Raw genomic sequence first — 23,313 nt, forward strand, 5'->3', positions numbered from 1 at the left:
TGGTATCTCCTTGTTTCATAACTGTTGCCCTACCAGGAAACACATTCACAGGTAGAGATTATGCTTTGTCTTTCATAAGTAATTTCCTTTTTATTTGTTCGCAGGATGTGGGTGTCACAGGCCAGGTCACCATTTATTATCCAGAGAACAGTTGAGAGTCAACCACATTGCTGTGGGTCTGGAGTCACGTGTAGACCAGACCAGGTAAAACACCAGTTTTCTTCCCTGAAAGATATTTGTGAACCCAATGGGTCTTTCCCCGAGCAATCGATAACAGTTTCATGGTCATCATTAGACCCTTAACTCCAGATTTTAATTGAATCCAAGTTTCATCTGCCATAGCAGGATTTGAACCTGAGTCCCAAGGACATTAACTGTCTCTGGATTACCAGTACAGTAATTAGCCACTACACCATTAAATCCCATTGTTTGAGTATAGTTTGCAATCAAGTGGAGGTAAAGGTAAAGTTGTCATAGTTCTACCAGACCATAGGGCTGCTCTCTCATTAGTGAAAGATGACTTGTGGTGACTTAACCTGAGGGTTAACACACCTCAGGTGAGAGGAGATGTTGGGAAGGAGAGTCCTTCAAGGTAACCTCAGCTGGAGCGGGAATTGAACCCACATTGTTGGTGTCACTCTGCATCACAAACCAGCCATTCAGCCAACTGAGCACCCGCACTGTCGGAGGGTCAGTGCTGAGGGAGTGCCACACTGTCGGAGGGTCAGTGCTGAGGGAGCGCCGCAATGTCGGAGGGTCAGTGCTGAGGGGAGCGCCGCACTGTCGGAGGGTCAGTGCTGAGGGAGTGTCTCTCTGTCAGCGGGGTAGATTTGAGGAAACTTTGAAGGAACAATCCAGATGTAGTGCTCTATGTCTGGAAGTTATTAATGAGGGTTTGCTGCACTGTCAGAGAAGCAGAGTTGGATAAGCAGTCATTCACAACAGCCATTTAGTTTCTTGGTGCTTTCACACTGTGAAGCTTGAGTTACCGTAAGATTGGATATCATTCATTGTAAAAGTGCAACATCTGGCGTAGGGCTGTAGGGCAGAGCATCGCTGGTTGCTGGCATGTCGAAAGAAGATTAAACTAGCAACTAATGTGTTATTTAATTAACAGTAAATATGAGAAATACACAAATAGGATGATAAACTCCAGCATTACAGATTAGAGCTTCCGAACATCTCCTGTGCTAATAGCCTCTAGTGAGCCTTATGCAATCACAATGTAAAATCTTGGATATACAGGTTCTGTCTCCTTCTAACAAACCTATTAATGAGTTGTTGTTATCTCAGTTAGGATGACTTGTGTGGTCTGTTAATTCTATCCAGAATCCCATAGCCCACATGTGACATAAATGTTTTGTGCTCTCTGTAATGCTTTATAAATATTAATCACGCTGCAGGTAGTGGGGTGTGTTAATATAGCTCTAATCTCTTGACAAACATATTAAATTCTATATCTCAGCCCTAATGAACATATTAACTAGCTCACAAATGACTGAACTTGCAAACTTGAAACGCTTTACTGCAGCAAGAACTCAATGACAATCATTCCATTTAAAGGTTTTGAACTTAGAACAAGGCTGCTTACTGAGTTTGGTTCAATTTTGTGTATACTCTTCGTGTATCCCATAAGATGGTCTCACTGTATCACTTAGAATGTTTACATCTCCACTAATCTTGATATTTTGCCAACATCTGGGGCTTGTTTCTATGTATTGTTGCATGACAATTATACAAGTCTGATGAAAGGATTGTTTTGTACCCTTCATATCTGGTCATTAAGGCAAACTTTGAAGCTTTCCCTAAGCTACAGCTGAAATACTAGAACTGGCAGCTCGAAGACACAGGGCCAGATATTCTAAGGAGTGTCGATCACTCACAGAGTGAGAAAGAGGGTAGAGGATAGGGGCTGTCAGGTCAGGGAGGAGGTGGGAGGGGTGGGTGTGCGTGCGAGTGGTATTGGGTCTGGTGGAAGGGGAGTAGAGATCAGGTCCTGTGGTGGGATGATGAAGGATTAGATTTGGTCGTGGGGGGAGAGGTTGCTACTGACTGTGGAGACGGAAAGTGGGAGCACTTCTGTCCCAGCGAAGGGTGGGGGGTGCGAGTGTTGGGTCTTCTGGTGAGGGATACTCGGATCTCTGGGGTAGATAATGGGAGTGTGTTGGCTCAGGTCCAGAGGGTGTGAGGGATCTGAAAGATGTGTAAATGGGGTAAGCTGGGGAGACAGTTTAATAGCTACTCAGGACCTAGATGCCAAATTTCAAGATCTAACTTATCCTGGGTAACCATTGATCTAATAGCAGTGGAATCCTCTGAACTCTCCGATTTTAAATGGATACTTTCTGAGGATTCCAGGCAGAGGGGAATTGTTCAGTGGGATCGTCAGTTTTCCAGGCAATTCCTTCAGAAGCTATTACATTGGGAATTCTGCACAGCCCTGTGCACAACTCCTATCTACGCTGCAGAAATGACGATCTGGCCATCAGAAAGTCTGGGTTAGGATATTGTCCATTCAAGTCATGCTCCAGCTTTAAACTAGATTTTTTGTATTCATTTCTGGGATGTGGGCATTACTGGCTGGGCCCAGCATTTATTGCCCAACCCTAGTTGCCCCTTGAGAAGGTGGGGGTGAGCTGCCTTCTTGAACCGCTGCAGTCCACCTGCTGTGGGTTGACCCACAATGCCATTCGGGTGGGATTTCCAGGAATTTTGACCCTGCAGTAGTGTGGTTGAAAAACAAGATGGGACATTATTGAAACCACTCAATGAGATCATGGTGAATCTGACACTCCTCAATTCCTCTTTCCTGCCTTTTCCCCATAACACCTGTTTCCCTTCCTGATTAAAAAAAATCTATCTAACTCCATTTTGAAAATACTTAATGACCCTTATAGAGGTTTATAAAACCGTGACGGCATAGATAATGTGAGTAGCAAAGGTCTTTTCCCTCGGGTGGGAGAGTTCATCAGATTCAGTTCAACACTTCAAATACAAAATCCTCGTCTTTGTGTCTGAATCACTGCATGCCCTCAACCTTCTACACAGGCCTGAATGTTATCACCAATGGAACATTAGCCTTCATTGCTAGGGCATTTAAACACCACAGTAATGATGTCTTGTTGCAGGCAGGACCACACCTGAGCTCTGCTTTCAGCAGAAAGCTGAAACACTGAGGGATTTGGAAGTCCACATCCATGAATCACAAAAAAAAAGCTAGCATCCAAGTTCAAAAGGTACCAGGGAAGGTAAATGGAACTCAAAGCACACTCCGAATCAATGGGGAAGATATTTATTTGCTGTCATGTGAAAGGAAAAGGGAAAATTAGTTGAGTTGCAGAAGGGGCTGCGAGAATAGGTAAATATTTTTTCAGGATAAAATTGACATTGCAAAGCTCTGTTCATAATTAATGAATTGGCAGCAGCTACAAAGATCAATCACTTTTGTGTAAAAATGTGCCTCAATGGACAGATTTCTAAATAATTAAATGGCATGTTTTATGAAGATATTCCAGTCGCCTATTTGCATAGAATTTCTGACCCGAGCATTAGGACTTGCTGGAGGAGTGGTTCTGGCTCTGTCAGATTTCACAGAAACATTCTGTTGAACCACCAGCCCCTAACCCAGGCCCCTCTTCATTGACCCTTCTGCCAATGGGGAGTGTTCCTCGCCTGTACTCTGTCCCGAACCCTAATAATTTAGCACACCTCTTCAAAAAAAAACTCTTCTTAATTTTCTCTTCTCAAAGCTTCACCAGTCCATCCGCACAACTGAAGTCCCTTATCCCTGGAACCATCTTCGAAGATGTCCTCTGCATCCTCTATTAAATTTGAAGAAAGGGACACAATGTCCTAGCTGAAGTCAAACCAATCATTAATTGAGGTTCATCGGTGTTTTTTTTTGTCAGACGGTACAGTGGTACGTGGAGAGTGCTAGGGTCCTTGGTTCAATTCCAGTCTGTGTGGAGTTTGCATGTTGTCCCCGTGTCTGTGTGGGTTTCCACTGGGTGCTCTGGTTTCTTCTCACATCCAGAGATGTGTAGGTTAGGTGGATTGGCCATGCTAAATTACCCCATAGTGTCCATGGATGTGCAAGCTAAGAGGGTCAGCCAAGGTAAATGTAGGGTAGGGGGATGAGATAGTAAGTGCTGCAGATGCTGGAGTCTGAGATAACAAGGTGTGGAGCTGGAGGAACACAAGCAGGCCAGGCAGTATCAGAGGAACAGGAAAGCTGGCATCTTGGGTCTGAAAAAGGGTCCCTACCCAAAACGTTGACTTTCCTGCTCCTCTGATGCTGCCTGGCCTGCTGTGTTCCTCCACCTCCACATTTTGGTATAGGGTAAGGGGCTGTGTTTGTGTGGTTTGTTTTTGGAGGGTTGTTGTAGACTCAATGAGCTGAATGGCCTCTTTCTGCACTGTTGGGGTTTTTGTTTGAAGTCTATGTCCCTACCAGAGGATGACCTCAGACTTGTCATTTACCCTGTTGGTACAATTCTGGTCACCCTTCTATAGGAAAGATGTTGTTAAGTTTGAGAGGGTGCAGAAAAGATTGCTGGGACTGGAAGGTTTGAGCTGTAGGGAACGGCTGAATAGGCTGGGACTGTTTTCCTTGGAGTGTCAGAGACTGAAGGGTGACCTTGGAGAGGTTTATAAGGTCATGTGGGTCATGGATAAGGTGAATAACCAAGGTCTTTTTCCCAGGGTAAGGGAGTCCAAAACTAGAGCGGCATAGGTTTAAGGTGAGTGGGGAAAGATTTAAAAGGGACCTAAGGGGGAACTTTTTCACACAGACAGTGGTGCGTGTATGGAACTAGCTGCAAGAGGAAGTGGTGGAGGCTGGTACAATGACAACATTTTAAAAGGCATCTGGATGGATATATGAATAGGAAGGCTTTAGAGGGATATGGGCCAAATACTGGCAAATGGGACTAGATCAGATTGGGATGTCTGATCAGCGCAGATGAGTTGGACCGAAAGGTCCTTTTCCGTGCTGATGACCAAATGACATTGCCCGGCCTTTCCACTCGCCTCTCGAGAGGTGACAAGTTGCAGTAACTGCAGGGGGTCTTGGAAAATACTGCTAAAACACTACTGTCTAACAATAGCTGATAATTAGCTCAATAGCAATGATCTCACTTGGCTACTTGCCACTTGCTGTGTGCCCACTCAAACTGCCTCTGGAAACATTGAGAGTTGGCAGCCATATAATCAACATTCCTGCCTGATAATATTGTTTTTAGCCTCAGCCGTCATCACTCCTCCCCAGGGACATGGTCCAAATCCACCTCCCCTCCATTAACTCCACTCCTGTCTCTCTCTTTCTACAGTTAGTGTGCTAACTATTAAGCATATCCTGCAGAATTTTGTCAAAGAATTTCTGGATTCAAACGCTATACACCTGACATTATCTCCTAAAAAGAAAACTTAGCCTCAAACTGAAAGTCCAATAATTTTACTTCATGTTCTAAAATGCTCATAGTTTTTGTTTAATCTGGATTCCTCCTTTGAAAATATTCAGCTACGTCTCACATTTGCATTGTATCTGGCATGTTGCCACCCTACTGCGGCTGCTTTCTCAATTGTCATAATTGGGGTGGAAACAAACATTACTGATAACACAAATCTTCTGACAGCACATCAAAGACATAAAAATGAGTGACAAAAATCATTCCGAGATGTGTAGGGATTGTCTGCAGCAACTAACAAGCCACCAGCAGTAAGTGCCCTGTTCGAGCCCTGTCAAATTGAGACATTTGGCTCCCTACTGTGCAACAACTTAGATGGTTACTCTGAGGCAGTCTTGTCTTGACTAAAAAGCGTTGTGCCAAAAGATTTACCTGGAATCTCATTGTGGAGCCTGTAAACAAGTCAGAGAGGCTTTTTGAGATTAAATGCATGCATTTTACATTTTAGCATGATTATTCCTCTTTCAACGTCAAATTATTTTTGCATAATTTTCACGTACAACCATTTATTGTCCAAAGTAAGAGTGCATTGTGTCTGTGTGTGTGGTTTCGCATGTATTTGTGCACATATTTGTGTGTGCCTGTTTTTGTCATGTTCTTGTGTTTAAATTTGACAGATTCAGCTGCCACTTGCTACCTGACCTGGGGGTTGAGTGTTGGGGGGTGGAGGCTCTGGATTCCCTTTTATTTCAAGCAAGGTGATGTGATGGAGAAATTTGCTCAAAGCCCCATGAATGGATTTCTTCAATGCGCAGTTTCGGAGAGGTAAATCAATGTTTATTACAATGTCGAAGGTAAAAGAGCTTTCCTTAGATTCTCCTGTTTGTTCCATGGTGGAAAATAAGCACATGTTGCTGTGGCTGTGAAAAAGTGCTTGAAATGAATAGACACAGGAGGTGGAGGACTCAACTGGAAAAAAATTCTGTTCAGGAGCTGGCACGGGTGTAGTGGGCTGAATGGCCATCTCTGTGTTGTACATTTCTGTGATTTGATGTATTGTAAACCATGCTCAGAAAAAATGGATACCACTGGATGAAGTGATCTTTGAAAAGGCCCAGGGGACTGTGATAAGAATGACTCCATGCCTGAAGAACAAGACTTAAGGACTTTGTAAAGAGTAACAAACTGAATAGAATGACAACTCAGAGATTATTCCTGTTTCGCAGTTGGGGGAATGAGAAGTTATGAGTCAAAACTACATAACAGCATTAACAGACCGGCTATTAGGTGGGTCTTATTTTCATGGAGAGGTGGTGAGCCTCTGGAATGAACTGCTGCCTGCTGTGATTGGCATAAATTGTTTCAAGATCAACCGCGTTAAATACAGTGGCTACAAAAACAGGTCAGAGGCTGTGGAGATTAACTCACCTCCTGACTTCCCCCAAAGCCAGTCCACCATCTACAAGGCACAAGTCAGGAATGTGATGGAATACTCCCCACTTCCATCTAGAAGGATAAGGGCAGCAGACACACAGGAACACCAACACCTTCAAGTTCCCCTCCAAGCCACTCACCATCCTGACTTGGAAATATATCACCCTTCCTTCACTGTTGTTGGTCAAAGCCCTCGAACTCCCTCCTAAGGATAGTGTGGGTCTTTCTACAGCCAATGAACTACAGCGGTTTATGAAGGCAGCTCACCACCATCTTCTCGAGGGCAACTAGCGATGGGTAATAAATGCTGGGCACAGCCAGTCTCACCCATGTCCTATCAGTGAATAAAAATAATGTCCTGATTTTATCGAGGAGCTGTACACTAGAGGGAATTTAACTTGTGTTGGAGCAGGATGTTGGTACAAAGAATTTCAATCTTTTGGCTAAAATGTATGTAGTACCTATACACAAGGTAGATGATAAATTAATGATTCTTTGGCCAAACATTGGGTATGCATTTTTAAATGAGATCAACTGTTCCTGAAATCAATATGGTAATTGGACAGTACAGCAAGTTCCAAGGGCCAAATGGCCTCCTCCTGCTTATGTCCATTTTGTGTGTGTGCAACGAATTGTGAATTAGATCAGAAGGATTGGGTCTTGGAGCAAGCCACACTGAGTGTTAGAATTGCCATTCCTACTCATCTCTTTGTTGTTGGGTCTTTCTTTGCACATTGTTGTCATTGTGTCTTCTAATTCAGGTCTGAGTAGGTCTTCGATCTACGTTGACCAGCTAGAGTTGAGGTGGCCAAGTCTATGTCAGATCCAGTTATCTTCTGAGGGAGCCTCTTCATCGTGGTAAAGAACTGAGGTATTGCTTTGTGGACAATGAGTAAGCAACTGAATAACTGCATAAGGGTGGCACAGTGGCTCAGTGGTTAGCACTGCTGCCTCACAGCACCAGGGACCCGGGTTCAACTCCACCCTCGAGCGACTGTCTGTGTGGAGTTTGCACGTTCTCCCCGTGTCTGTGTGTGTTTGCTCCGGTTTCCTCCCACAGTCCAAAGATGTGCAGGTTAGGGTGGGTTGGCTGTGCTAAATTGCTTGTAGTGTTCAGTGATGTGCAGGCTCGGTGAGTTAGCCATGGGAAATGTGGGGCTGGGTCTGGGCAGGATGCTCTTTGGAGGGTCAGTGCAGACTCAAAGGGCCAAATGGCCTGCTTCCACACTTTAGGGATTCTATGAAGTGGCCTTCTTTACTCAGTGTCCTTTTCACACAAAGACCAGAACACAGCCAGAGATATTTACAGCACCAAGGGAGGCCAATCAGTCCATTTCCTGTGTACTAACACTTTGTCAGACCAATCCCAATTGAGGACAACACACAGCAAGCTTCAAGCAACTCTGTACCAACTTGAACCAGAAACCACCATGTACCCAGTTGTAGATCACAACACTGGGTTTTGAAGAGGTTTTTCCAGAACATTGAGAACCCTCAGCGATCAATCCCTCCTGGTGGGTGATGAAATGATGGCTGGTACAGGAAAGGAGCACAGTATGGGTTACGTGAGGAGGCAGAGATTAGTGCGCCTTCTTTCACACAGACACTGGTATCAAAGCCTGACTGAGAAGCCATTCAACTCCTTTCAGCTCCCAGTGTGGGTGGGTGGTGGAGTTAAGGCGGGGGTGGGGGGTTGGTGTGGAATTGCTGGCAGATGCTGTGCAGGATGATGGGAAAGGCATGGCCATCTGCTGTGTGATGTTTCCATCGCTCAGAATGAAACCATTAGGAGGCTTGCGGAATGTGTATTAACGTCTGAGCGGACTTGTACTTAAATAATAGACTCCTTATTTACGTAGCCTGGACCCATACATGGCTCAACTCATACAGACATTAATGAAGTACAGAAGGTAGGAATCGGGAAAAGTGTCACTGCCTTGGGCACTGATGTTGTTGCTGCCATACTGGTGATTTGTGGACAGATAGAGAGGGCAGAAAGGATATGTATGCTTTTAATTTCTGGATGTAATTTACTGTGGCAGCTTTAGAGTAATTAATGCGCGAAAATTGGGAACTTAATGAAACTGACAGTGCGGTTAAGGGAAATCTTCTTGAAGCCTATAATGGAAGTCGTTCTGTGTAGAGATACAATTGAGGGACATAGCTCTTCCCCACAATTAGTTGCTGACTTGGGGCGCTGTTAACTTTTTCAGCACATTTCATTCCAGTAGCTCCCACTGATGAATCATAATGTGAGTAAAGACTACCAGGCAGCCCTGGTTCTCGAGGCTACCAGTAATGAAATTTGAAGGGATGAATATTTCTGACTCCCCTTGTGGATCCAGTGGAATGCTGAGAGGTGATATCTACAGGTCAGGCATCATAACAAAAAAACCTTGCATTTTTATAGCACTGTCAAAGCACTAAAGCATAAGACTGAGATCATAGAAAGGAGATCACGAGTAGGCCCCTCAGGTCCTTGAGCCTGCTCCGCCATTCAATAGGATCATGGCTGACCTGACATTCCTCACGTCCACTTTCCTGCCCTTTCCTCATAACCCCTGACATCCCAACTGAGCAAGAATCTATCTATCCCAGCCTTAAATATGTACAAAGTCTCTGCCTCCACAGGTGTCTGTGGCAAGGAGTTCCAAAGACTCTCAACCCTGTGAGAGAAGAAATTCCTCCACATCTCAACCTTCAGTTGGTGCCCCTTTATTCTGAGACTGTGCCCCCTGGTTCTCGAGTCTCCCAGGAGGGGAAACATTCTCTTGGTATTTACCCTGTCAAACTCCTTTAAGAATCCTATATGTTTCAAAGAGATCACCTCCCATTCTTCTAAATCCCAGTCAGTTGTGCTCCAAACTGTTTAGCCTTCCCTTATAAGACAAACGCTAAAGCATTCTAAACCACTTCACTTTGCTGATATCAGGGCAGGTGACCAACAGCTGCACCAAGGAGATTTTAAGGATCATCTTAACGGAGAAAAGAGGGGGTCAAGAGGAAGAAATATTTACAAAAGGGAATTCTAGACTTTAGATCGATGAAGGCATGGCCCCAATGGTAAAGTAAGAAGTGGGCAGAATTGAAGAAGTGCAGCGATATTGAATGCTGTTGGAGTCTATGAAGATGGGGAGGGGAAAGGCCTTGTGGACTTGGATGAGTCTCAGCAAAATCCTACTCTTCTTTCCATTTAAACTAAGATCCATTTTAGTTAAAATGCTTTTCGTACTGCGTTTAGTTAGGGTCTGGAAGGCACTGCCTGGAAATGTGGTGGAGATAGGTTCAATTAAGGCATTTAAGGGGGAGTTGGGTGATCATTTAGATAGAAATTGAGGAAAAGGCAGGAGACTGGCCCAAGGGAATAGAACCAAAGCAGGGAAGATGGGCTGAATGACCTCCTTCTGTGCCTTAGTAACTCTATGATTTGTTGGTCCAGTGAGAAAAGTTGATGCAGTATTGCATTAGTTCTTATATCTTTTCCTCATTTCCTTTGTGATTCTCACATGTACATCTTCACAATTGGCTCCTTCTCATGTACCAAGATATCTCACTCTTCATGGATGGTTCAGTCTTTCCCAAAGTGTGACTTCATCAGATGTTTCATAACTGTTGCATAATAGTGTCTTGTCTTAATAATGTCCGACTGTTCTGCTGATTCCATAGCAACCCACGGTTTGTCCTTAGTTACCAGCTACCTCTGCCTGTCCTTGTTGTTGCCTCTCTTGCAGATCTTCAAATATAATAAACTGTTCAGATTTCCTGCATTCTGCTTTTTTTTGTATTATAACTTTTCATATTGTTAAGGATATTGAAAACCAAGTTTTCCTTTACACAATGTATGTTTAAGGCTGAGACAGATATATTCTTGCTCAGTCGGGGAATCAAGGGCTATACTGAAAGGGCAGGAAAGTGGAATAAATAAGTAATGGTCCTACACAGTTTTTTTTTCCTTTTTACAGTGTTGAAACAGGCTATTCGGCCAACAAGTCCACACTGACCCTGCGAAGAGCATCACACCTGGACTCATCCCCTTACCCTACCCCTGTAACCCCGCATTTCCCAGGGCTAATACACCTAATCTATGCATCCCTGGACACTATATGGGCAATTTAGTATGGCCAATCCATCTAGCCTGTACATCTTTGGGCTGTGGGAGGAAACCAGAGCACCCAGAGGAAACCCACACAGGCAGTGGGGGGAATGTGCAGACTCCACACAGAGAGTCACCTGAAGGTGGAATCGAAACTGGGTTCCTGGTGCTGATGAGGCAGCAGTGCTAACCACTGAGCCACCGTGCTGCCCTATGTGGGAGATGTACGTGATTGTTAAAACCGAGGCTCTATGGGGAAACAATATTTTGATCAGCATCAGCCAACATAGAAATCAAAATGTCTGACTTAAATGCTCCAGATTGTCTCAGTTGGACTTGGGTGCATCGACCTTCCAGTTAGCACCATCTGGAATCAGCGTCAGGGGATTTGGGGTTTGAATAATGGGGAAGAACTGGAAAGTCATGTAGTGACTTTTATAAAGGGTATCTAATGGTCCCCACTTGATAAGAAAGTCAAAGACTTAACTTTTGACCCCCATCCAGCTCTTCACATGTGGGATTGGTCATTCAGCCTGACAATTATATCTCCTATTGCCTCACCATGCCTACCCAAAGTCTAGGCACCTGGCTGGCTCTCATTGGGTTAAGATGAATGAAGCCATTCCAACAGATCATTGTAATATTTTAGTCAACGCCCATTGTTTCAAGCTGATGTGATACAAAAGTAATACTATCCTGGCCGATCCTGTTTTCTACAACTGCACATGCCCCTTGTAGATATCAACCTGTTCAACTCATTCCAACACATTGCATAAAAGCAAAATACTGCAGATGCTCAAAATCTGAAACAAATACACAGCGTGCTGGAGAATCTCAATAGATCTGGCAGTATCTGCGGAGAGAGAAACAGAGTTAGTATTTCAAGTCCGGGTATGACACTTCTAGAGAACTGAAGAAGAGTCAGTTCTGGAGAAGAGTCATACCAGACTCAAAATGTTAACTCTATTTCTCTCTCTCCACAGGCACTGCTAGATCTGTTGAGTTTCTCTGGCACTTTCCATGCATGTTATGATACATCTGTCAAGTGGGTGGGAATTGAATCTGGACTTTCTAGTCTCGAGGTAGGGACACCGCCATTCCCACAATGTGGATTTCTTGTAAGCTGAATTTAACCCAATGGCAATACCAAGTTCTCCAAAATTCCTTCTGCATGAAATAATCAGAAAACTCTGAAAAACACTCAGGTTAGTCAGGCTCCATGCTGACATATGGCAGCATTTTTACTTTAGACTTTCATCAGCTCAGGAATGGTTCAGCCAAATAAAACCTCCCTCTGCTCCGTTCTAACAAAATGCTTGAATACCCAATGTTCAAGAAGTTTCTCGAAAGGGCTGTGGCCAGGTTATCTCGTACTCTCCTAAGTTTTTTCAATTGACGTTGATAATTTAGCACCAAGTGAGGTTTTAACTCAACATGCTGGGGTTGGAATGTGATATTTGCTACTAATCACTACTGTAGAGTAGTTTCAGTGAAATAGAGTTGATGTAACAATGCAGATGATAGATAAGCAGTCAAGGGTGAAAGGAATGAGAGGTCATGGATGTGGGTTGCAAGAGTTTAAACCTCACCAGAACTCAGTTAAACTGAACTGTTTCTTGTGCTTACTTCTTATGGAATTTTACATAATGCCTTGATTTCTTTTCTCTCACTAGTGGTGATGAATCCAAATACTGATCTTTGAGGTAAGTATAAAGTATGAATTTTAATCCGATGAGTTTCTGTACCTCAGTGGTATCAGGAGCCATACTGAAATTGAAATACATTGAATTTTGTAAGAGCTTATCTGTTAATACGAATGAAGTGATCATAAAATCTCATTTTCAGATGTTTCTATGATCATTAATCCAGACCCCATTAATTAGTTACCACGATGCAGTGCTTGAACTAATGTTCCTGTGGTGGAGTTGGACGTTAACCCTTGCAACATTATATTTTGCAATATTGTATTTAATAAAGTAATTGATTAACTCTGAGTTTAGTTAATAAATGTTCCTGATAAATTAATTTACAACTTGAACTAGAACAACAATCTCCAGATTTCTCGTGTGGACATCTTCTTCTTGCATTTCTGACTGGGACTTAGCTCTCTTTGGCACTGGAAGTTAAAAGCACAATAATTTTAAAAAGATTCTTGTATGGCTTGTTGATGTCTCTCACATCACCAGCATTTGTTACCCAGGAATTGATTATTCCTCTGGGCCAGCTCAGATAGTAGTTAAGAATAAGTCACGTTGCTGTGGGTCAGGAGTCATATGTAGGGCAGATCAGGTAAGGACAGCAGATTTTCTTCCCTAAAGGATATTAGGGAACCAGATGGGTCTTTATGATAACTAACAATGGAGATATGGTTGCTACTGAACTAACTTTCAGATTTTATTGAATTCCAATTCAAAGCCACGTCCTTCCTGGGTCTCTGGAGCAGACAAAGTGGAGATATGATGTACGTTGAAGAGTTGGGAGAGCAGCAGCAATCTTCTGATGAAGATGATGAAGACATTGTAAAAGTGGAACATCAGCCTCACTACTATATATTGGTACAACCTCAGGTACAACAAGCCAGAAGGACTTAATTACCATCAAGTAGAACTGAGCTGATGATGTCATCATCCATTGATTGTAAATTTATTGTTGTTCGAAAGGGAAGCATCCACTGCTTGTTTCCAAATTACTAAAGCAGCCACCAACCTGTTGGTACAGACAGCCAGACACATGCACATCCGAGACTATTGATAGAGGAAATGGAACTTCCCCACTTCTTTCCAGTTTGCCAAGTGCCCCTGATAAATTTGCCTGCTACTCTGGAGTTTGTGTACTTCTATGAAGTTATTAATGGCCTACACCATGGGGTCCTCTCCTGTCTGGGATTGAGCAGATGCCTGGTCATCAACTGTCCTCTGACTGCCAATGACTGGGACATTTATTTCTCAGCCAGCTGAGGACGCGTCTGTATTGCACTCAGCATATTGTGTTCCCAAGCCTAATGCATCCTCGGTTGGTACAGTGTATTGATGATCCGCAGCTACTGAGCTGTGATACTTATGTTTGACCTTGTAACATGAATGTGCAATGTAGGTCAAGTAGTGCTGGAGAATTTCATGTACTTTTACCACAAATCCTGATATTTATATCTGTACACAACATTCAAAGGCAGTTGTATCTCTGGGATCAAACTGAAGAATTTGGACATAGCGTGGCACTGTTACCATGCGACTAAAGGACAGAACTCAGGAAGACGGAGACAGAAATCTTTATACCATTAGAACACAGGCCATGGTATGGTGACGATATCATGAGTGTGTCCCTTAAAGTTATTAGTTGTGGGACACAACACAACATCCCCTTTTTTCCATCATTGTGCATTGGCAATTCGACAATGACACAGATATGTACAGCCAGGGTTAACGATCAACAATAAAAACTTTGATTTTAGAGTTTTGACAGCTCATCCTGTTCTGGTGATTGTTTACTCGATCTGGAGAGGGATGGATTATTCTTGGTTGCTGTTAGCCGACAATGTGACTCTGTCTTGCAGCTGTTTCTCATTCAGCATCGTCACACAATCGTTGTTGGAGTTTCTTTCCTCACTGTCTGTGTGCATGATTGGCTTGTCATTCATTGGCCTGAGCTGGCTTCTGTTTTACTGCATTCTTCAGGAATGACTTCATTTACCTTTGGCTAATTACATCTTTTGCAAGCATTTGCTGGTACCCAGGTATTTGTGACTAGATTTCGGACTTGCACTCTGTCCAGTGTGGTAATTCTCCCTTGTGATGTATCTGTTTCAGTCCCCTCTGTTTTTGGAGAAGAAAGTCCTGTGGCTATTTCATCCTGCATGGTTACTGTGCTAAAATCTGTGTATACTGCTACTCTTACCACTGCTGTAAATCACCTTGGGGGGCTTTGTATGTAAAGATACCTGTGGAGTATATCTTCAATTCTCTCCTGAAGTCTTACTATTAAAGATACCATGAAATAAAATCAGTACAGTATACAAAAATCTGAAATATCTGATTCCCCTGTGCTTTGGTATCTGGTCACATCTTAGCTAAGCAGAGAGGAAAAGAAATATTTCACACAATGAAAGAACTGTGGTACAATGACAACTTTGCTTTGGAAATTCACTGAAGCTTGTTTTATGCATGCATTTAAATGGAATTACAGAGCACCAGATTAACTTCTGAAATGAAACCTCAACGGTTACTTCCTCGCGTAAAATTGAGGGTTCTCATGACTGAATTGTCTGCAGTATTCTCTGTTTAGCAATTATAAAAGTAGCATGAACTAGTATGCACAAACATAACATCCTAAATTTGGATCATTTCATATTTCCACTCACTGTTGTTAGAAATTAACAACAGAGCCATGTAGATAGATGATCAAATTTGTGTTGCTTTCCACATTCCCTTGAAGAATGAATACAGATAGGCCGAGATTTAGGCTTTCGAACTGAAGAATATAGCAAATACATGGAAGTTTAGCTGGTTTAGCAATGTGAGTGGTATGACAGACAGGAGCTGCCAATTGGAAAGCAGTGATCCAATCAAGTGCTTCATGAAATGACACTTTTACTGTCAGAGAGAGGCTCTAATGTTTCAAGTTTTGTGATTGCTTTTAACAACCTTCCACATTCTTTTTCAATAATCAACACACGTCCAGCTCGACCTACTTCATTGAAGGAAATAGCAGCAAGGGGAGCAACACACCTTCTTGTGATACAGAGATGGCGATGCCAATGGGAGACAGCTTCTTAGTAAGTTGAACGTTGGTGATCTGATAGCAGCATCAGAAGGATATTGCAAGGTTATGGGGCACTGCTAAATGGAAAAACTTAAGGGTCCTACTGACTTTGGCAGATATGAATTTTATCAGTGACCCAAAAAGCAGAATGTGCTTATTATTGCAGTAAAGTATTGTCACCCAAGTACTTTGACTACTTAGCTATACATATAGATTTCACAAAGGTTCTAGTGCTAGGTCATCAGAAATCTAGAAAATAATTGTTGTTTGACTGGAGAGTGAGCATGTAGATTGAACAAAAGATGATTATTAAGGCAAATGGCTAATGTTTTCCCTTCCTCACAACCAGGATGACAGACAGGAATAAGTACTGGGTTTGTTCAGAAAGCCTAGGGAGAATGAAAGCAAAAACAAATATGGAAAAGTGCTGGAGAAACTCAACAGGTCTGGCAGCACCTCTCGAATCCAGTATGAGTCTTCTTCAGACTGGACTCGAAATGTTAAAGTCCCAATCACATTTACACAATTTCCTTCCAAACCCTCAATGAAAACAGAAAAGGAATGCTTTGTCTTCTATGCTGGAGCACCTTTACCATCTGTTCCTCCTTCCCCACCTTTTGTTTTGCAACATGAAAGCCATTACTTTCCCAACACCCTTCAGTTCCAAAGAAGAGTCAGTCTGAATTCAAAATGTTAACCTTGTTTTTCTCTCTCTCCAGGGATGCTGCCAGACCTGCTGGGTTTCTCCAGCATTTCAGATTTCCAGCATCTGCAGCATTTTGCTTTGACTTGAGAAAGAAACCAAGTGTTAGGAGGGTGTCCAGTCACAATGTTGCTGACAGGATACCTTGTCAGGATCATAGTGTGAGATAACACGGAGTAGAGCTGGATGAACACAGCAGGCCAAGCAGCATCAGAGGAGCAGGAAGGCTGACGTTTCGGGTCTAGACCCTTCAGAAATGGGGGAAGGGAAGGGGGTTCCAAAATAAATAGGGAGAGAGGGGGAGGCGGATAGAAGATGGATAGAGGAGAGGATAGGTGGAGAGGAGACAGACAGGTCAAAGAGGCGGGGATGGAGCCAGTAAAGGTGAGTGTAGGTGGGGAGTTAGGGAGGGGATAGGTCAGTCCAGGGAGGATGGACAGGTCAAGGGGGCAGGATGAGGTTAGTAGGTAGCAGATGGGGGTGGGGCTTGAGGTGGGAGGAGGGGATAGGTGGGAGGAAGAACTGGTGAGGGAGGCAGGGATGAGCTTGACTGGTTTTGTGATGCAGTAGGGGAGGAGAGATTTTGAAGCTTGTAAAGTCCACATTGATACCATTGGGAACCTCTGACACCCTCATCTGCTTAGCTGAACTGGTCATCACCCTTAACAACTTCTCTTTCAATTCCTCCCACTTCCTACAGACAAAGGGGGTGGCCATGGGTACCCACATGGGCCTAAGCTATGCCTGCCTCTTTGTAGGATACGTGGAATAATCCCTCTTCCGTAGGTACAGTGGCCCTAAACCCCACCTCTTCCTCCGTGACATTGATGACTGTATCGGCGCCGCCTCGTGCTTGAACAGTTCATCCACTTCACCAACACCTTCCACCTCAACCTTAAGTTCATCTGGACCATCTCTATTACCTCTCTCTCCTTCGTGGACCTCTCTGTTTCCATCTCTGGCAACCACCTGGAAACCAATATCCATTTCAAGCCCACCGACTCCCACAGCTACCTAGAATACACCTCCTCCCACCCACCTTCCTGCAAAAATGCCATCCCCTATTCCCAATTCCTTCGCCTCCACAGCATCTGCTCCCAGGGTGAGGCATTCCACTCCCAAACATCTCAGATGTCCTCGTTTTTTAAGGACCACAACTTCACCCCTCAGTGGTCGAGAACACCCTCGACCGTGTCTCCCACATCTCCCGCAACTCATCCCTCACACCCCATCCCCACAATAACAACCAAAACAGAATCCCCCTCGTCCTCACGTACCACCCCACCAACATCCGGATCCAATGCATCATCCTCCGACACTTCCGCCATCTGCAATCTGACCCCACCACCAAAGACATTTTTCCCTCCCCACCCTTATCTGCTTTCCGGAGGCACCACTCTCTCCGGGACTCCCTTGTCCGCTCCACACTCCCCTCCAGCCCCACTACGCCTGGCACCTTTCCCTGCAACTGCAGGAAGTGCTACACCTGCCCCTACACCTCCTCCCTCACCCCCATTCCAGGCCCCAAGAAGACCTGCACATCTGCTAATGTGGAATACTGTATCCGCTGTTCCCGATGTGGCCTCCTCTACATTGGGGAAACCAAGTGGAGGCTTGGGGACCACTTTGCGGAACATCTACGTTCGGTTCGCACTATACAACCACACCTCCCAGTCGCGAACCATTTCAACTCCCCCTCCCATTCCTCAGACGACATGTCCATCCTGGGCCTCCTGCAGTGCCACAACGATGCCACCCGAAGGTTGCAGTAACAGCGCCTCATATTTCACTTGGGAAACCAGCAGCCCAATGGTATCAATGTGGACTTCACAAGCTTCAAAATCTCCCCTCCCCCTACCGCATCCCAAAACCAGCCCAGCTCGTCCCCGCCTCCCTAACCTGTCCTTCCTCCCACATATTCCCTCCTCCCACCTCAAGCCACACCCCCATCTCCCACCCACCAGCCTTATCCCGTCCCCTTGACCTGTCCATCCTCCCTGGACTGACCTATCCCCTCCCTAACTCCCCACCTACACTCACCTTTATTGGCTCCATCCCCACCTCTTTGACCTGTCTGTCTCCTCTCCACCTATCTTCTCCTCTATCCATCTTCTATCCGCCTCCCCCTCTCTCCCTATTTATTTCGGAAACCCCTTCCCTTCCCCCATTTCTGAAGAAGGATCTAGGCCCGAAACGTCAGCCTTCCTGCTCCTCTGATGCTGCTTGGCCTGCTGTGTTCATCCAGCTCTACACCTTGTTATCTCAGACTCTCCAGCATCTGCAGTTCCTACTACCTCAGAATCATCGTGTGATGTTTTGAAAGGTAGCAAATTAGGAAGCTACCTCCGGGACACATTCCCCCTAAACCCCGACCAACGAGGGACAGAGGTTGTGTCATAGCATCAGGAGACCCATTCATGGCACTCGATAGTTTGGTCCACCAGGTGTCACGCTGTGTGGGTGATGACATGCCATTGGCAGGAATGGCGGCAGCTCCCTAGGAAGATAAATGGGTCCAAGCCAGGTAATGAATTAACAAACAAGATGCAACTCTTAGATAACACAGTGTGGAACTGGAGGAACACAACAGGCCAGGCAGCATCAGAGGGGCAGGAAAGATGACATTTCGGGTCGGGACCCTTCAGAAATGGACCAGAAATGGACGGATCCTGACCCGAAACATCAGCTTTCCTGTTCCTCTAATGCTGCCTGGCCTGCTGTGTTCCTCCAGCTCCACACTGTGTTGTCTCTGACTCCAGCATCGGCAGTTCTTACTATCTCTAAGATACAACTCTTTTCCTTCATGGTAGGTTTGTTCATAGGACACAACTTTTATAGATCCCTTCCTCCTAACTGATGACTATCTCCACGGACTGTGCTGCTTCCAAGGACTTGCATTGGTTGACCACTGTCATTGGGGTTTACAAATTATAGTAAAAACAGTGTTACAATAAATTGTTAGTTTACTGTTGCTGGCGAAACCTGGTGTGAATTGCTTTTGACCTGAGTAGCAGTCAGTAAGATGAAACAATCATTTTGAGTGGTCTCATCAGGGTGTTATACATTGATACAGTTTGTGATGGTTTGCAGAGCAGTGAGACACAATGCTCAGCACTTGCTTCACTTGTCATGATCTTCCTTGTAAATTTCTGCCAGAAAATACAATTAAACACTCCAAATAGGCTGACATCTGGAGCTCCTTGTACAAAACTGTCTCCAATCCATGCTCAAGCTTCACACCGCAGGGAGCCTTGCGTTGTCAGGAAAGTCTTTTGCATGCTAGAAAATTGCTGATTATGGACTCATTAACATCCTTAATTGAATTCCCATCATAATCTTTCAACTGCTGAATTCAACAAAGCACCTCGAGAATCATACAGTACAGTAGAGATCTTTTGACCCATCAAATTTGTACCAGCAAAAATACACTACTACCGCACTAGTCCTACTTTACTATACCAGGCCCTTAGCCTTGAATGGTATGACACTTCAAGTGTCTATCCAAGTACTTTTTAAAGTTTGTGAGGATTCCCATCTCAACTATTCTCCTAGACAGTCCATTCCAGATTCTCACCGTCCTTTTGTTGAATAAGTTTTACGTCAGATCCCCTCTAAACCTCCTGATTTTCACTTCAAAATTATGCTCCCGTGTTCTTGATCCTTAGACTAAAGGAAACAGCTGCTTTCTAATTGACGTTACCCATGCCCCTCATGATCTATATGAGGGAGAGCACAAAAACACTCAGAGACAGGGAAAACAGGAAGATGATGGGGATCTGACACAAAGCTTTCCTTTCCATATTTCCTCATGTTCTGATGTGAAACAGCCCAGTGTTTCAAATCAAAGACTGCTGTGATCTGGTGGACACTCACTGGTCTAAAATGTTGTCTCCACAAAAGCCGTTTGGCTTTCTGGCTATTCCCAACATTTTCTGATCTTTGTTCAGATTTCCAGATTCTGCAGTATTCCCGATGCATAAATCAGAAGTCATGGGAACCCTCCAGTGCCCTTGAGTCTGCACTGGCCCTCCAAAGTGCATCCATAATTTCACATTTATCATGTTTACCCACCTAGTCCTGCACACTTACGGGGCAATCTAACATGGCCAATCCACCTAACCTGCATGTTTTTGCAGTGTGGGAGGAAACCAGAGCAGACACATGGAGAATGAGCAAATGCACAGTCGCCCAAGGGTGGAATTGAACGGGGGACCTTGGTGCTGTGAGGCAGCAATGCTAACCACTGAGCCCCCATGCCCCCCCTGCATACCTGAAGCTGACTCAGCCTATTGGCAATCATGATTCATTCTAGCCATGAAGCCCAGATACAGGAAGGTGCCAGTATCAGTCCCAGGATCATTGCCATTGCAGCTGGACTTTTGCCAAGACTGACATCTTAACGGCCTTGCAAGACCTGACAAGTGATCTCCGTTATTCCTTTTGAAGGGGTAGAGCTTGAAGTAGATCACTGAGGAAGGTTTCCCTGGAGAGGTTTGGGATGATGATGTAAAGCACACTGACCGTGTGAGAGGATCATAGACTGACAGCTGAGCCTACAACCTGCAGTGGCAGATTAGTGAATCGATGCCAGGAAAATAGTGGTTGATGTGCCTTCTCACTGTGTCAGTTAATTGTGGTGAGCATTGCCCTCATATTTTTCTTCAATTAAACTTAATTTTCCGGATGCTTTTGTGTACATTAATCAAAGAAAACAAAAAGATGAGTCATTCATGTTCAAAAAATAGAGAAAACATTTTAATTATTATGGCGGCGATACTGGAGACCATTGTGCGATGTCAATATCTATTTAAAAACTGAGAGAACTGCCGATGCTGTAAATGAGGAACAAAAACAGAAGTTGCTGGAAAAGCCCAGCAGGTCTGGCAGCATCTGTGAAGAAAAGGTCAGAGTTAACGTTTTGGGTCCAGTGACCCTTCCTCAGAACTGATGGTGGCTGGGAAAATGTCAGTTTATATGCAGAAAATAAGGAGGGGGTGTCTTGGGGACCATTCAAAACACTCCAAACAAAATAATGTTTCAACATCACTCGCACAGTACACATATCAAGAATATTGTTCACTCAGCTGTGAAGGATAATTTTGAATGAAAGCAGTTCAAGGAAGTTTGATAAAAATAAAACCATCAGCTGGCCATTTTAATGGCATACTTCTGAAAACAAGATATCGCAGTTGTTCACTGAGGAAGAAATAAAACAGAACTGGCTCAAAAGCAACTTTTTCTAATCAGAAAACTAGACATTGACACTACACAACATTCTCCAGTGCCACTGCCATAATAATGAAAATGTTTTCTGTACTGGCTGAACACGTATGCCCCATCTTTTTGTTTTCTTTGGTTAATATGCGCAAAATCATCCAGAAAATTAACTTTATTTGAAGAAAAGTACTGAAGAGAGAGTGAGAACAAAACTGGCCAAGGCTGAATGAACAATATGGTTCTTAAGGATGCTCTCATAGGGAAGAGATAGGGAATCTGGGAGAATGAATTAACGTTGGAATGTGTGGAGGTTGGTTTTCCAGAGTGTGGGACAGTGCTGATGAACGTTTTTCCATCAAATGTAGAGTTTGGGGAAGCGATGGTTGAAGGTATGTGCCAAACTACAGAAGGAGCAGAGCTGGGGAGGAATGGAGACAGCACTTGCAGATGAGAACAAGGACTTTTGAACTGATACATAGAGCAAATGTGGTTTGAAATGTGTAAACAATGTGTCTCAGGATAGTCAGAAGCTGTATCCATTATTATATAGAAGAAACAGCACAGAAACAGATCATTCACCTCATCTGGTCGATGCCAGTGTTTATGCTTCATACTAATGCCCTCCTACTTCTCTTCATCTCACGCAATCAGCATTTCCTTCCAATCATCTCTCTCTTATATTTTTAACTGATCTCCCCTATATCTATCCATATTACTCACTTCAACCACACTTCATGATAGCAATTCCTATAGGCTCACCACATTCCGTGTAAGTTTCAAGAGAAGTTTCTGAGGAAGGGTCACCGGACCCAAAAGGTTAACTCTGATTTTTCCTTCACAGATGCTGCCAGACCTGCTGAGTTTTTCCAGCAACTTTGTTTCTGTTCAAGAGAAATGAATTCCCTTTTGGATTTAAGAAGAGAGACCTGTTCCTCTGCCTTGCTCTCATATCCCTACATTCTGTGCACCTTCACATAGTTCTCTCATTCCCTTTTGCATCAGTTAAATCTATATCCAGCATTCATGCCTTCCATATCCAACTGGATCACTGTGCAAACAGTTTTCCTTCTTGTCAGCTTGGGTACTTTTGTAAATTGGGTTAAACTGGTGGCCTCTGGTTAGCGACCCAGTTAATAATATTATTTACTGTATGTAATAAAGCACCTGCATGATCTGTACACTTCTTATCCACTCAGCATCTATTTTCACTGATACTTTATTAATTTTTCAAGTGCTTAGCATTTCTTCAGGTGTCTAAATTAATCAGTTCACTAGTACCGGTTGCTCCACTAATTTAGTGATGTTTGGGGAACCTGATGATGTTGGAGTTTGAAATCAATCCTGCATCTTGAGCTCAATGTGTTTCTGCTACCTCATTGATTACTCACTTTGTTGCTGAACTTTCTGGCCCAAAAATTCATTAATTCATTGCTACCTCCTTTTCTTTAGGTTATTGATACCCCAGATGAATTTATTGATTGTTTGCTGCCTGCTGTGACATTAATTTGTTTGCAATTATAAAGTAATCCACGGATGCCATGTTGAAAGCATTGCACTGTGGAATCATAGAATCCCTACAATGCAGAAAGAGGCCATTTGGCCCACAAAGTCTACGCCAACCCTCTGAAGGCTATCTCACCCAGATCTATTCCCACACCATCCCCATAGCTCCGCATTTTCCATGGCTAATTCACCACACATGC

This window comes from Rhincodon typus, chromosome 1, assembly GCF_021869965.1.
Source record: "Rhincodon typus isolate 14 chromosome 1, sRhiTyp1.1, whole genome shotgun sequence".
Lineage (NCBI taxonomy): Eukaryota > Metazoa > Chordata > Chondrichthyes > Orectolobiformes > Rhincodontidae > Rhincodon > Rhincodon typus.